Here is a 16,892-nt window from a genome sequence, read left to right as displayed (position 1 = left end):
ACCTCAGCCATTAGTTCAACTTCCTGTTCAGTCCATCGCTCAGTCGCCCCTAGCTCAGTTATGTGCTCAGTTGCCTTTAGCTCAGCCATCAGTCCACTCATTGGTTCAGCCATCATCTTCAACTACTCATCTTAAGCAGGGAACACACTTCATAGAAACATTTAATGGTTCTCAAAAAGCTGGCCATGTTAGAGACAGTAACTCCCTCCAGGGCCTCCCAGAGGCTGAGTGCCAGCCACCAGCCGACTCAAGACCCTTGGAGGTTAAGACACCAGCGCCAACAACTACTTCACCTTCCGCCTCCGTCCTCTGCTGGGTTTGTTGGTGAACATTTTCAGCTCCCTGAGGACTGCATCCCGCTGTTGCTACCTGAGCCAAACCAATTTGCTGCTCAACTCCAGCCAGTGTAAGGAATACCAGAGGTCTCTGAGCCTACCGGTTCTGTTTTGTGCTTGCCAGAGGTCCCTGCATCAGCTGGTTTTGCTCTGTATCTGTCAGAGGTCCCTGCAACTGCTGGTTCCTCTCTTTGTCTGCCTGAGGTCCCTGTACTTACTGGGTCCATGTCTGTCTCCGCTGGAGGGTCGGAGGGTCCCATCCAGTCATCTGCCTCCACTGGAGAGTCCGAGGGATCACCTCAGCTGTCTTCTGCATCCGCTGGAAGGTCCCAGGAACCTTCTGTACAGCCGGCCTCCGGACCAGCTTTTCACACAGTGGGCCTCCTGAGCTGAACCTTTTTGGACTATTGTGCTCATGGCCTACGGGTCAACCCTTGAACCATCAGTGAACTGTTCCGTGAGCTCCTGCGTTTCTCGTGGACTTTCTGTTTTCACCTTTTGGGTCCTCAGTTATTCCTCTACACAGCTCACTCCGCTAGCCGTGAGAAGTTGTTGAAATACAGCAGGAGCAAAATAATCACATAGAGTGCAATGATCACAAAAAACAGCAATGAGGATTATCTACATGAACAATTTGTCCAAACATCCACGTCTGCACCTGAAAGTTATCAGTTTCTACGAATAAAATGTAAACATGATTGGATTTATTATAATGTATAAAATATCAGTGTATTAAGAAGAGAAACTGCTCTTACCTACAAAGTTCTTATACAGGATGTTCAGCTTGTTGGCTCTGGAGTTGACCAAAGGGTGCTTCATTGTGAGCTTTCTAGGGAGCTTGGAAGGAAAAATGCCTGGATTTCCTTATGTTGCTTGCCGATGTTTCACTTCTCTACCAAGAAGCTTCTTCAGTTCTAAGGTCAAACATATTGCTTATTGCACTGTAGAGGCTGGTGAGAGACAGTATTTCGTTTCAGGCTGGGTAACACCATACGAAATGACAATAAACCTCTTGAGTCTTGAAATGGTGGAGAATCCCAGATTTAATCCCTAAAGGAGTGACCCCCAGGGGGTCTACGATGACCTAAACTAGGATGACCTGAATTACTGAGAACCTTCACAGATTTATTTTGAACAACACTTCACATTTGCATTTCCACTAATTGGAGCACAAATAATTTTTAATATCTACAGCATCAGTTAAAACCAATAAATCTGAGAAGTCAAACGCATAAAGAATAAACAGTAAAACACACCTGCTATGATTGATGTTTTTATTCTGTTTTTTTTTTTTTTTTTTTTTTGGGGGGGGGGATCGATTTCCAAAGACACACTGCATACAGAGAAAAGTAAAAAAAAATCCCTTAATATCTTTGAATAATTGATTAAGATTTATTTTCTATGGTTTGCATTAGGAAATGGGATGGGAAAAAAATGAAACATTAGACATTTCTTTGCCAAAATTGGATTGAAAAAAACTGAATAATTAGTTATTTAGATAGAAGAAATTGTAATTGGGCTTACCATTAAACACATCACAATGTTGTTATTTGGAATCAGGTATAATTTGTGAGGACTTTTATTTGTGTTAATTCAGCTAATGTTATTAATAACATCTGCATAGCATGCCTGTATAAAATATGAGTTATTTGGAATTACAGCTTGGAAATGAAATCCATGACTAATGATTGTAGAACAAAGACACGTCATTTTCAAATTGAACAGAATTTTTTTTATTGATTTTATTTTTCTCCATTTGGCATTGGTTATAAACAACATATGCATATCAAATTTTGTCTTTTTTTAAACAACTATTATTTTAGAAGTAAAAAAATAAAAACAATACTTAAACTTAACTAAAAAACTTGCATGATCAAAGTGAGCAAAATGTAAAGAAAAAAAAACCCAGAGCAACTGTGTAAAATCAGTAACAAAAAAACTCACATGATCACAAAGGTCTTGAAAATTTAGTATAATTAAAAATTGCAACCAAAGAACTCTGAGATCAACAGGATCTAACATTCACATTCTCACTCTGGACATGACCTTGTCCTTGTGTTGTCATTGTGTTTTCATTCCTTCCTCTGTTGTATCTCCTGATCTCAAATCGTTTTTTTCTTTAACTGTGGTCTCCATCTGTGGTCCCTGTTCCTTTATGTCTGTGTCCTCTGTGCTCAGTGCTTTGTCTTTGTCTGTAGTCTCTGTCTGTGGTCTCAATCCTTCCTCTGTTGTTCCTTCTGATCTCAAATAATTTTTTTCTTCAGCTGTGGTCTCCATCTGTGGTCCCTGTTCCTTTATGTCTGTGTCCTCTGTGCTGAGTGCTTTGTCTTTATCTGTAGTCTCTGTATGTTGCCCATTTTTATCTTCAGCTATGTCAATTGTGCTCAATCCTTTGTTCTTTTCCTTATGCTTTCTTGTAATTTCTCTGAGTCTTTGTATGACTTTTTGTCTTTTGCTGGTATCTTTAGGTGCCTCTTTAGTCTTGTGACTTCTGAGCATCTTTGGACTTAACAGCTGTTTTGCAGTCAGGCTCTTTGGTCTTTTTCTTTCTCGCTTGTTGCCCTTTTGCCTTGTTTCTTTGCTTTCATCACACTTCGCCAAAGAGCTTTTCTTCATTAGAGACCTTTTCATCTTTTTTGGGTGTGCCACTGGAGACTCATAGCTAGTCCCAGGGCCATCTTCTTTTACTCTAACTGTGTCTTTGTTTTCAGTTGTTCCTTCTTCTCTCAAATCGTTTTTTTCTTTAACCCTGGTCTCCATCTGTGGTCCCTGTTCCTTTATGTCTGTGTCCTCTGTGCTGAGTGCTTTGTCTTTTTCTGTAGTCTCTGTCTGTGTTCTCATTCCTTCCTCTGTTGTTCCTTCTGATCTCAAATTATGTTTTTCTTCAGCTGTGGTCTCCATCTGTGGTCTCTGTTCCTTTATCCCTGTGTCCTCTGTGCTGAGTGCTTTGTCTTTTTCTGTAGTCTCTGTCTGTGGTCTCATTCCTTCCTCTGTTGTTCCTTCTGATCTCAAATTATGTTTTTCTTCAGCTGTGGTCTCCATCTGTGGTCTCTGTTCCTTTATGTCTGTGTCCTCTGTGCTCAGTGCTTTGTCTTTTTCTGTAGTCTCTGTCTGTGGTCTCATTCCTTCCTCTGTTGTTCCTTCTGATCTCAAATAATTTTTTTCTTCAGCTGTGGTCTCCATCTGTGGTCCCTGTTCCTTTATGTCTTTGTCCTCTGTGCTGAGTGCTTTGTCTTTTTCTGTAGTCTCTGTATGTTGCCCATTTTTATCTTCAGCTATGTCAATTGTGCTCAATCCTTTGTTCTTTTCCTTATTTTTTCTTGTAATTTCTCTGACTCTTTGTATGACTTTTTGTCTTTTGCTGGTATCTTTAGGTGCCTCTTTAGTCTTGTGACTTCTGAGCATCTTTGGACTTAACAGCTGTTTTGCAGTCAGGCTCTTTGGTCTTTTTCTTTCTCGCTTGTTGCCCTTTTGCCTTGTTTCTTTGCTTTCATCACACTTCGCCAAAGAGCTTTTCTTCATTAGAGAACTTTTCCTCTTTTTTGGGTGTGCCACCAGAGACTCATAGCTAGTCCCAGGGCCATCTTCTTTTACTCTAACTGTGTCTTTGTTTTCAGTTGTTCCTTCTGTTCTCAAATTGTTTTTTTCTTTAACCCTGGTCTCCATCTGTGGTCCCTGTTCCTTTATGTCTTTGTCCTCTGTTCTCAGTGCTTTGTCTTTGTCTGTAGTCTCTGTTTGTGGTCTCATTCCTTCCTCTGTTGTTCCTTCTGATCTCAAATCATTTTTTTCTTCAGCTGTGGTCTCCATCTGTGGTCTCTGTTCCTTTATGTCTGTGTCCTCTGTGCTGAGTGCTTTGTCTTTATCTGTAGTTACTGTGTGTTGCCCATTGTCATTTGTGCTCAACCCTTTCTCTTTTTCTGTAGTCTCTCTCTGTGTTGTCATTCCTTCCTCTGTTGTAACTCCTGCTCTCAAAATGTTTTTTTCTTTGACCGCGGTCTCCATCTGTGGTCTCTGTTCCTTTATGTCTGTGTCCTCTGTGCTGAGTGCTTTGTCTTTTTCTGTAGTCTCTGTCTGTGTTCTCATTCCTTCCTCTGTTGTTCCTTCTGATCTCAAATTGCATTTTTCCTCGGTTGTTGTCTTTTTCTGTGGTCCATGTTTATCTCTGCCTATGTCCTCTGTGCTCATTCCTTTTATTTTTTCTGTAGTTTTTCTCACTACTCCACTGGAAACTTCTTGGTCTATGTCTGTTGTGTTCAACAAGGGACCATTTTCATCTTCAGCTTTGTCTTCTTCGTTATCTGTAGTCACTGTTTCCATACTGTTTTCATTTTCACTCAAACTTTCTGGCCTCAAGGCTTCATTGTCTTCATCTATTGTCTCTGTTTGTGTTTGGTTCACACCCTCAGTTGTTTCCTTTGGTCTAACAACTTTTTGTATTTGTGTTTGGATTGCATTTCTTTCTAAGATAATTTTAGGATATTCCCAACATTTGAACTTGTTTTTAAGAAACTGAGTATGACTATACAAGTCTCCTCTGTCCTTTGTGGCTTTTCCCTTTTCTTTAGCATTATCTTTACCTTTGGTGGATCCCAATGTACCTGCTGCTGTAAGGTCAATGTGTTCATGGTTATCATCATAATCTTCACTTTCACTACTCTCTGTAGTCACTTTTGCTCTTCCCCTGCCACTCTGTTTATGTCGGTGTTTTCCAGATGTGTCTGTGTCAATGGTGTTTGCGTGCTGTTTGGTCTTCTTTTTCACAATTTCTCCTCTTGTGGCATTTTGACTAGACTTTCTTTTCTTTGGTCCAGCATATCTTCTCTGCAACACATCTTCATTGTCTTCTGAGGTTGTAGATTCCTCAGAGTCTCTGGTTCTATTGTTCACAGCAAGTGCCTTTGCAGCATTGTTGCGGCACTTGAAGGCTTCGTCAAAGTTTAAATCTGCCTCATAAGGTCTCTCTGCAGTTGCGTCAGAATAGCACATCATCCGGTGGACTTGTACCTTGCTTTGGGTTCCCAAGGATCTCCCACTCTACAAATGTAAACATTAAATAATGTTATTAATTGCACTAACATTTGACATTTTCAAGGAGATTTGCAGAGCTAAGGACAGAACCACAAAAAGAAGTACAACAGAAGACAATATAAAGAAAAAGAAATGTCCTTTCAACATTATAACACTGGGAGTAAAACCAGGAAGGGTGACTGTTTTATATCATCACTCTAAAAAGATAGGAAGGTAAAAACACTGAATCACCATAAAGTGGAAACTACTCACAAAAGTGCTGATGCTGCTCCTAATCATAGAGAAGTTTGGTTTTCCTGGGATACCAAACTTCCTCCATGCATCTTGGAACGATGTCAGCATCTTAGCATAAGGCCCTCCATTGGTGTTGGCAAAAATCAATTGTGATGATACACCAGGGTATCTGTGGCGGTGGTACACAAAGCGGTGAAACCATATGTATTCGTCTTTCGTTAGGGGAACAAGTGCATGGCCAAATGTTTCCTTGGTCTTGTGCTCTTTTACCTGTAAAAGAATCAGCAACTAAATTACATTGCACACAGTCATTGATGTCGCTGGTAAGAAAATATCTTTAATCAGGGAGAGAAATAATTGCTTAATGATTTTACTCTGATTATCCGCCGGCCATCACCATCCGCTTCAGCAGTGCCAACTTCCTCAACTGTCATATTTGATATGACGCCTCTTCTGTGCCCAGTTGTGCAGATGACAAATCCAGCCAGAAGACCATAGAACCAGTCTAGGTTCTCAGTTGTGGGATTTTTCTCAAGCTCGACTATTGAGTAACATAGAGGTTGCACAGTAAGACACAAGGGATAGGGAAGCATATCCATTATATTCAGTGTTGGGGAGTAACGGAATACATGTACCGCCATTACGTATTTAGAATACAAAATATGAGTAACTGTATTCCGTTACAGTTACCGTTTAAAAAGGTGGTATTCAGAATACAGTTACTTTGTTGAAATAAATGGATTACACTGCAGTACTTTCCTGTTTCATTTTGTCGCGGGTCAGGACTGTTTGGGTTTTGTTTGACAGCTACGTTCTGTTGTTCCAGGCGGCAGCGTTACGGTTGCCATGGTTACAGGGCGACGCTCTCTCTCTCTCTCTGCGACTGTGTGTTTCCTGGGTGAGAGAGCGCCTTTTTGTTGTTGTTGTTGTGCTAAGCTAACAGGCAGAATGCTACAAGCATAGCTCTAAAGAATGTAGCATCATGGGCAGTGTAGTCCGTGTTGCAGGGAGAATGGACTGCCATACACGTTATGGGTCTGTGAGCGCGAGGAGGGAGAAAAAGGGGAGTGGAAAGGTACGTGTTGTCGTCGAGGAAAAACAGGAGCTGGAAGCATGTAAATATAATAATAACCACTTCAGCCAAGAAGAGTGCCTGACGAGCCCAGTTGTAAGTAAGCTAATAAGACTCGACTGTACACCGTGTTCGTGTTTTCCTCCGAAAACAATAAGTTCCGTTGGAGCAGCCTTTCAACGCCTCTCTCTGTCTCTCGCAAGAAAAGTTGACCCACACAACAAAGTAAAGCTATTTTTCGGCTACGAGCCGACAGGGACCCCGCCGTATTAGTCAGAGGTCCCTTTACTACAGTTCGGAGTCGCGGACCTTCAGTAATAGTAATAAATCACACAGCAATAGTACATTCACGTTGTTGTAAAAAGCATGATAATATATTAAGTAATCCAAAGTATTCAGAATACGTTACTGTCATTGAGTAACGTAACGGAATACGTTACAGAATACATTTTGGGGCATGTATTCTGTATTCTGTAACGGAATACATTTGAAAAGTAACCTTCCCAACACTGATTATATTGCTATATACTCCCCCTAATATAATCCTATATAAACATCACAAATGCTACTGTTTGTATATGTATTATATATTTGAAGAAAAATCAAAAAGTCCAACAAGTGATTATAAATGAGCAGTCTGTTATAATTGAAAGCAAAAAGTTCTGTCATATATTTCTGTAAATCTGAGATTCTGAACTATATATACATACAGATTACAGCTGGTAAGTAAATATTATATAATTTCTCATTAGCAGAGATATTATTGGGGTTATTAGAGTTGTCCTTATGGAGAAATGAACTACACACTTACCAAGTGCTTCAGGGATGTGTGTGGTGGCCTTCTTGAGAAAATCAGTGATGTGGACAGGATCTACAAGCATTTCTAAAAGACACAGAATGTTTTTATGTTCCTGCAGCTCCAGTCATGCTCATTCATGCTGCACGCAATGATGTAAATATAAAACAGGTTGTATTTCAGACCTAATACAGATTTTTATGATATATTGAATTGAAATTGCTAATTCAAGCAACCAATGATTTATGAAGAAACATCCTGAAAAACAACAGGGGTGCACAAAAACAACAGGTTGTAGTTTAGACCTAATTTTTTTCAAAAAATTATTTTGTAAGGAAGAAGAACTGGCGACCAGAGCTCACAGTATATGAAAATGAATTGGATTGCCATTTTTAACTTAAATCTTACTTTCCAATCCAGAATACTAACCCTTTCAATTTATTTATCCTTCTTCCTAAACTTTCCAAGTTTACCAAGCTTAGTACTGAATATAACACATTCATGTGAAAAATTAATTCTTCGATCTTAAATATGATCAACCTATCTCTAATAATCGGCTATGTACCACAGGCCTTCAAGCTGGCTGTAGTTAAACCTTTACTCAAAAAGCCATCTCTAGACCCAGCAGTCTTAGCTAATTATAGGCCAATCTCCAACCTTCCTTTCATATCAAAAATCCTTGAAAAAGTAGTTGTCAAACAGCTAACAGATCATCTGCAGAGGAATGGTTTATTTGAAGAGTTTCAGTCAGGTTTCAGAGCTCAGCACAGCACAGAAACAGCTTTAGTGAAGGTTACAAATGATCTTCTTATGGCCTCTGACAGTGGACTCATCTCTGTGCTTGTCCTGCTAGACCTCAGTGCAGCGTTCGATACTGTCGACCATAATATCCTATTAGAGCGATTAGAACATGCTGTAGGTATTACAGGTACTGCGCTGCAGTGGTTTGTATCATATCTATCTAATAGACTCCAATTTGTGCATGTAAATGGAGAGTCCTCTTCACACACTGAGGTTAATTATGGAGTTCCACAGGGTTCAGTGCTAGGACCAATTCTGTTTACATTATACATGCTTCCCTTGGGCAGTATCATTAGAAGACATAGCATACATTTTCACTGCTATGCTGATGGCACCCAGCTATATCTGTCCATGAAGCCAGATAACACACACCAATTAGTTAAACTGCCGGAATGTCTTAAAGACATAAAGACCTGGATGGCCGCTAACTTTCTGCTTCTTAATTCAGATCAAACTGAGGTTATTGTACTCGGCCCTGAAAATCTTAGAAATATGGTATCTAACCAGATTCTTACTCTGGATGGCATTACCTTGGCCTCCAGTAACGCTGTGAGGAACCTTGGAGTAATTTTTGACCAGGACATGTCCTTCAACGCATATATTAAACAAATATGTAAGACTGCTTTCTTCCATTTGCGCAACATCTCTAAAATTAGAAATATCCTGTCTCAGAGTGACGCTGAAAAACTAGTTCATGCATTTATTACTTCCAGGCTGGACTACTGTAATTCATTATTATCAGGATGTCCAAAAAACTCGCTGAAAAGCCTTCAACTAATCCAAAATGCTGCAGCAAGAGTCCTGACAGGGACTAGAAAGAGAGAGCATATTTCTCCTGTTTTGGCTTCCCTTCATTGGCTTCCTGTTAAATCCAGAATTGAATTCAAAATCCTGCTCCTCACATACAAGGTCTTAAATAATCAGGCCCCATCTTATCTTAATGACCTTGTAGTACCATATCACCCTATTAGAGCGCTTCGCTCTCGCTCTGCAGGCCTACTTGTTGTTCCTAGAGTATTTAAAAGTAGAATGGGAGGCAGAGCCTTCAGTTTTCAGGCCCCTCTTCTGTGGAACCAGCTTCCAATTTGGATTCGGGAGACAGACACTATCTCTACTTTTAAGATTAGGCTTAAAACTTTCCTTTTTGCTAAAGCATATAGTTAGGGCTGGACCAGGTGACCCTGAATCCTCCCTTAGTTATGCTGCAATAGATGTAGGGTGCCGGGGGATTCCCATGATGCATTGAGTTTTTCCTTTCCAGTCACCTTTCTCACTCACTATGTATTAATAGACCTCTCTGCATTGAATCATATCTGTTATTAACCTCTGTCTCTCTTCCACAGCATGTCTTTATCCTGTCTTCCTTCTCTCACCCCAACCAGTCGCAGCAGATGGCCGCCCCTCCCTGAGCCTGGTTCTGCCGGAGGTTTCTTCCTGTTAAAAGGGAGTTTTTCCTTCCCACTGTCGCCAAAGTGCTTGATCATAGGGGGTCATATGATTGTTGGGTTTTTCTCTGTATCTATGAAGCGCCTTGAGGCGACTTTTGTTGTGATTTGGCGCTATATAAATAAAATTGAATTGAATTGAATTGAAAAAAGGAAATATCAATATCCTAAATTTTGATAGTCTCATTTCCTTGACCATTTTTGTCTTTGTGTTTTTTGACAGTATAGTTCATTTTATCAGTAGGTATCTTTAATTTGATTACTAGTTTGCTTATTGTTTAGATATTTTATGTTTTTTCTTTCTGCATTTGTATGTTTAGTTATGTGTTGCCACTGGTTAGTTACTGGTCACGTTTCCTGTTTTTGGTGCCAATTTTATGTTGTTTAGTTTAATTCATTTACCCCCTGATCAATTTTGTTTTCTAGATCTGTGGTAGATTCTCTCTGCTTTATTTTTGTCCTCCTGAACTTTGTATACGAATTAGTATCCATGGTGTGCCTCTGTTTCCTTGTGGTGACATACTGTTTTCCCATGTAGAAAGTAGATAAAAAGAAAGTAAACAGAAACTAGAAAATGAAGCCTAACAGCTCTGCATTTCCTAGTTTCTGTTTACTTTCTGTTTTGTACATTGTATACAGTGGTACTTCTGAAATATCATTGTGTTTGTCCGCTATATGATATGTTGAACTGAAATTGCTAATCCAAGCAACCAATGATTAATAAAGAAAAACCATGAAAGTTATCAGGGTTCCACAAACTTTTGCATGCCACTGTGTAAATACAGCACAGAAAATATATACTTGTATACAATTTATACTTTAGATTATAACATTTTGAGTCCTCCTTCCTCACTACATCACAGTAATGACATTGTGACATTTATAAATAATGTATTTGTTACACATGCTAGGTAACGACAGTGATGAATAAGTAGTAAAGTTGGATCTTACGTGATTTTTTGATCCGGATGGCTTGCCTGTGGGTGTGTAACTCCCTTCTGCTCTTCTTCATTTCCAACTGAAGTGCAAATAAAGTCCCCTTTAAAGCCTTACGGGAGGCTCTGACCTCTGGCAGTTGTGCATCAATTAGAAATTTCAAGAACGCCCTCACATTTCCAATCCGAATCCTTTTGGTTGTCACGGCATGTTTATTCAGATAAGTTGTCCATCTAAAAAAGGCCCACAAACAAACACAAATCAGTAATCACTTTAGTATTATTGAGATTACTGGACTAATATATCACAGATATTTGTAAAAATGTACTCAGTCAGTCTTTCTCTGTTGTCCATAAATGCAAACGTCATTGCAGGGACTTGATTGTGAGACATGAAATATGCCCAGGCACGGACATGATGGACCCGTTGTTTGGCGTTGTCGACATCCTTTTTACTTGTTCCACAAATGTGCTGAAACCAAGCATTCAGGACTTTCTCTGTTTAAAATAAAGTGTAGTAACAACATAGCAATTAGGAGTGTCATGAAAAATTGATGAAGTACAGAAAACATTCTTCTAATTGAATTGGTTGACAATGATATTTGGAAGATATTGCTAATTAGCAGGATTTAACTTCCTTGATAGAATTCAATTAAATTCCATTCAAGTCACAACAACATTTGCCTCAAGGCACTTTATACTTTAAGATAGAGCCTACAATAATAAATAGAACAACCAGTTATCCAAATTCACATTACACTACACAACAAAAAACACTTTTGTTAAATAATTCATACCAAATTTAGGAAGCCGGGCTGTTGGGTCAGGTTTATGTCTTTCAAATTTCTGGCGCTTTGGGGGGTTGAGGGGTTTGAGGCCAGGTTTATCCTTAGAGGATTTCAGTCTTTTCAGTTTACTTTTCAGTTGTTGTAGTTTCAAATGCAGTTCTTTGCAATTTTTGCAAGTCTGATGTTGGACTTGAGCATCATCTGACTGATTGACAGGGGAATGGACTGAGCTGTCTTCTCTAATCTCTGCAGATTCTTCACTGGTATCACTGCTATCACTTTGCTCCTCTTGATCACTGCTTTCAGTCAGCTGCTCTATGTCCAGTGAGGTCACCATTGGAGGCTGTGGATTTGAACGTCTGAGAGCTTTGAGGGCTTTCAGATTAGCCAATCGTTTCGCTGTCCTCATTACTTTCTTCTGATCTGATTTCTGAAAGGGTATAAACAATAGAACAGCAATGTTTGAGAAAGTTAGTGAAACATGTCACATAAGAATGCATTCTAATTTAACAACAAAATGTAAGCTATACAAAACACTAACCTCAATCTCACAGTGGACATTTTCCAAGTGCTTGTCCAGTCTTATACGGTTTTTAACTTTACATACTGGACAGTCCAGCCTGCCCCTGTAACTGCATATCACATCCAGTTTGACAAATGTAACTACAACTACCACTTTAAATTGTAGCAATGTTTTTTCATATACTGTATGACAGTGACTTACACTGTAGAGCAGTAATTTAGCAGCAAATGTAATTCTTCTTTGTTTACAACATGGTGGTATTTTTTTAAATGCTGCCCAACTGCAACATATGGAATCAAGCATATTGGACAATCTGTCATCTGACGTGGCATTTTTCCTGTAGAGAAGAATACAGATCAGAACAGGTGAATAATTTTTTGCCAACAAGTCTTCAAATTGAGGAGCATATGTCCCAATACTTGAAAAATAAGAAGAGAAATATAAGAAAACCTTGATATATATATAAAAAGCCTACCACTTTGAATTGGAATCAGGACTTTGGTGGCATTTTAATGGCAGTTTGAAGGAAGAACTCCTTTTTAACATGGACGGTTATTTAAGATTTGGAAGCATCGCAAATTTGTGTTGTTAAAGAATTTCAAGGGTCAATGTCTCTATGCGCTGATTTCTGTATGTGTACTTATTTACTGTAGGGCTATGTTCCTTTTTGATTTGACACATAATCTGTCTAGCAGGCAGATGAAGCCTAAAAACATTTTTCACTCGAAATGATACGCAGATAGTACGATTAAAATAAATTCAATGGGCGCTCACAGACAATTACATAGGTCTTAATGTGTGGTGCTACAAGGTATAAAAGTATGAACAAAATAAAAACATTTTGTTACTCACTTGTTTCTTGACTGTGACAATATGTCACCATTCACGTAGGAATTAAGAAAGGAAACCTAGAAAAATGAAAAAACGAAATAAGAATAATGGGAAACAGGGAAATTAAAATCTTTTAAACATTAGTGATTTACATTTAATAGTTGGAATTTTACTATTTAAATGTTACAAAAGAGATTAGGGATTGGGATCTTACAGTTGGAAGGATTTAGTGAATTTTATCCCAACTTACCTCTATGTAATTCCACAATCTTCAACTGAAACACTAACAGCTCTGCATATAACCTACGGGGATCTTAGCATTCAGATCTTCCAACCCATCATGCCCTCTGCTTTTATCATGTGATCTCTTACCAATAGTGTATATCAGAACTTGGAATGGAGGATTACTCGTTTGGAACTTTAAATGTAACTTAACTAACATAATTTGCATATCTTCCTTTGGAGATGTTGTTAGTGCGAAGTATCACTCATTTGAATTTATTACTTATGTTATAAAACAAGTTTAAATTTTGAACCTAGAATGTCTTTTTAGCATAAATCACATTTGAAATTGGCAAAAAAACAAAAAACAAAAACAAAACACAATTCCCCTCTCGCCCATAAGGGCGTTTGGTCTTACTTATAATATAAGTATTATATTATAAAATGAGGTTTAAACTTGAACCTAGAATTCCTTTTTAGCATATATTGCATTTGTAATTTGGCAAAAAAAACCACCCAAAAAACAACAATTCCCCTCTCACTCAGGGCGCTCTGTCCATCAAGCTCAGGTCTGCTACAAGAAGCCTGGGAGCTTGAGGGCCCTGTGCAGTATTCAATTCATTTTAGGTCAATTTTATTTATGTCGTGCCAAATCACGACAACGGTCACCTCAAGGTGCTTTATATTGTAAGATAGACCCTACAATAATACATACAAAAGATGATTGAGATACAAAGGTATCTTAGTTGTTCCTAGGACTGTGCCCTCTGTATTTCTCAAGCTTCTTGTGTTCCTTCTTCCTGATGTTGCTGTCATTCGGAAATGCTACGTCTAACACTACAGCCATCTTCTTCTGTGATTTCCACAGAAGAAAGAAAACAGTAGAAGTCCAGTTGGTTATCCATCAACATTTTTTCTGTCTGCATCTAGAAGTCCCACAAGATTTTAGTTCGGTCATTCTCCACGACCCTAGTGGGCGTCTCCCATTTTGACTTCCAGGCCATATTGGCACAGATGTTCCTGTGTACTATTCCAGCCACTTGGTTATGATGTTCCATGTATGCTCTACTTGCTAGCATCTTGCACCCTGCTGTTATGTGCTGGATTGTCTCAGGGGCATCTTTACACAGACTTCACATGGGGTTTTGTCTGGTGTGATAGACCCCAGCCTCTATGGACCCTGTTCTCAGAGCTTGTGCCTGTGCTGCCATGATTAGGGTTTTGTTAGCAGCTGGATAGCGTATGTATGTATATGATTAATTTGTAGTTGACAATACTTTGGGTGTCAGTAGGACTACCAAGACTCTGTATAAGTAAGTATATCATTTTATCTACTTTATTTAGACTTACCCACAACACTGGTCGTAATTGTTGTATTGTTCATAATGTTTGCACTCCATGCTGATTGTCCCTTGGTTGAAAGCATGCCTGGATCTAAACCTAGTCAAGCTGGTCATGTCAGTACAGACCACAAGTGTCATGGAGGAGTTTGCTGATATGTTCAAGGGCATATTCCCAGGAGAATGCGACTTACACATTGACCCAGACGCCATGCCCGTCGTGTGTCTCAATCCAGAGAAATGTGTCATAGGTGCCACAGAAGTGAGTTACTTTGGACACAAACTCACCCGGGAGGGCATCCAGCCAGACCCAAAGAAACTACAGGCCATCAAAGACATGCCGGCTCCTGAGAATAAGAATGAGCTAGAGACAATGCTTGGAATACTCTCTTTGCAAGCTCCTTTGACTTGGAATGGCGAACTACCTGTCCAGATTCGCACTGCGACTATCAGAAGTGAACGCACCGCTGCGTCAGCCGCTCAAGCAAGACTTGGAGTTCGTCTGGGATCAGAATCACGACAGAGTCTTCCAGCAAATGAAGCATCTCATAACCAGAGAACCAGGCCCCATACTGGCATACGACACGACCAAGGAGCTACACCTACAGGTAGATGCATCCAAGTATGGTTTGGGAGCTGTGTTGATGCAGGACGGACACCCAACCACATATGCTTCAAAGACACTGACCCCAACAGTGGTTAACTATGCACAGATCGAAAAAGAAGCGTTTTCACACCTACATATTGAATTGAATTGAAGTGAATTGGAAGAATTAGAGATTTGGATGGATGAATAATTGATTTATATTTCACTTATTTTTAAACAAGTTTCTAAAAATGGATTGAGCCCTTCAGCAAAGAAGAACTGTTGAAAAAGATGTTAGTGTTAAAGAATTTCAAGGGTCAATGTCTCTATGCGCTGATTTCTGTATGTGTACTTATTTACTGTAGGGCTATGTTCCTTTTTGATTTGACACATAATCTGTCTAGCAGGCAGATGAAGCCTAAAAACATTTTTCACTCGAAATGATACGCAGATAGTACGATTAAAATAAATTCAATGGGCGCTCACAGACAATTACATAGGTCTTAATGTGTGGTGCTACAAGGTATAAAAGTATGAACAAAATAAAAACATTTTGTTACTCACTTGTTTCTTGACTGTGACAATATGTCACCATTCACGTAGGAATTAAGAAAGGAAACCTAGAAAAATGAAAAAACGAAATAAGAATAATGGGAAACAGGGAAATTAAAATCTTTTAAACATTAGTGATTTACATTTAATAGTTGGAATTTTACTATTTAAATGTTACAAAAGAGATTAGGGATTGGGATCTTACAGTTGGAAGGATTTAGTGAATTTTATCCCAACTTACCTCTATGTAATTCCACAATCTTCAACTGAAACACTAACAGCTCTGCATATAACCTACGGGGATCTTAGCATTCAGATCTTCCAACCCATCATGCCCTCTGCTTTTATCATGTGATCTCTTACCAATAGTGTATATCAGAACTTGGAATGGAGGATTACTCGTTTGGAACTTTAAATGTAACTTAACTAACATAATTTGCATATCTTCCTTTGGAGATGTTGTTAGTGCGAAGTATCACTCATTTGAATTTATTACTTATGTTATAAAACAAGTTTACATTTTGAACCTAGAATGTCTTTTTAGCATAAATCACATTTGAAATTGGCAAAAAAACAAAAAACAAAAACAAAACACAATTCCCCTCTCGCCCATAAGGGCGTTTGGTCTTACTTATAATATAAGTATTATATTATAAAATGAGGTTTAAACTTGAACCATGAATTCCTTTTTAGCATATATTGCATTTGTAATTTGGCAAAAAAAACCACCCAAAAAACAACAATTCCCCTCTCACTCAGGGCGCTCTGTCCATCAAGCTCAGGTCTGCTACAAGAAGCCTGGGAGCTTGAGGGCCCTGTGCAGTATTCAATTCATTTTAGGTCAATTTTATTTATGTCGTGCCAAATCACGACAACGGTCACCTCAAGGTGCTTTATATTGTAAGATAGACCCTACAATAATACATACAAAAGATGATTGAGATACAAAGGTATCTTAGTTGTTCCTAGGACTGTGCCCTCTGTATTTCTCAAGCTTCTTGTGTTCCTTCTTCCTGATGTTGCTGTCATTCGGAAATGCTACGTCTAACACTACAGCCATCTTCTTCTGTGATTTCCACAGAAGAAAGAAAACAGTAGAAGTCCAGTTGGTTATCCATCAACATTTTTTCTGTCTGCATCTAGAAGTCCCACAAGATTTTAGTTCGGTCATTCTCCACGACCCTAGTGGGCGTCTCCCATTTTGACTTCCAGGCCATATTGGCACAGATGTTCCTGTGTACTATTCCAGCCACTTGGTTATGATGTTCCATGTATGCTCTACTTGCTAGCATCTTGCACCCTGCTGTTATGTGCTGGATTGTCTCAGGGGCATCTTTACACAGACTTCACATGGGGTTTTGTCTGGTGTGATAGACCCCAGCCTCTATGGACCCTGTTCTCAGA

The 16,892-nt window shown here is 39.1% G+C and overlaps 2 long non-coding RNA genes across 2 annotated transcripts; both read right to left on the bottom strand.

Annotated features, from left to right (window-relative positions):
- Positions 1 to 4,982: 4,982 nt before the first annotated feature.
- On the bottom strand, positions 4,983 to 6,214 carry LOC309697462. The gene is made up of 3 exons (XR_014273835.1): positions 5,972 to 6,214; positions 5,616 to 5,867; positions 4,983 to 5,369 (listed from the first exon to the last, which is right to left on the bottom strand). It is a non-coding gene; the product is annotated as an uncharacterized lncRNA (long non-coding RNA).
- Positions 6,215 to 10,279: 4,065 nt separating this feature from the next.
- On the bottom strand, positions 10,280 to 12,058 carry LOC309697889. Its single transcript, XR_014273953.1, has 4 exons — positions 11,976 to 12,058; positions 11,444 to 11,864; positions 10,976 to 11,144; positions 10,280 to 10,880 (listed from the first exon to the last, which is right to left on the bottom strand). It is a non-coding gene; the product is annotated as an uncharacterized lncRNA (long non-coding RNA).
- Between the last annotated feature and the right edge of the window lie 4,834 nt (positions 12,059 to 16,892).

This window comes from Aulonocara stuartgranti (assembly GCF_965226115.1).
Source record: "Aulonocara stuartgranti genome assembly, chromosome: 20".
In the NCBI taxonomy this organism is placed as follows: domain Eukaryota; kingdom Metazoa; phylum Chordata; class Actinopteri; order Cichliformes; family Cichlidae; genus Aulonocara; species Aulonocara stuartgranti.
The sequence above is the reverse complement of the archived record's forward strand: the minus strand, read 5'-3'. Positions and strand labels throughout refer to the sequence as shown.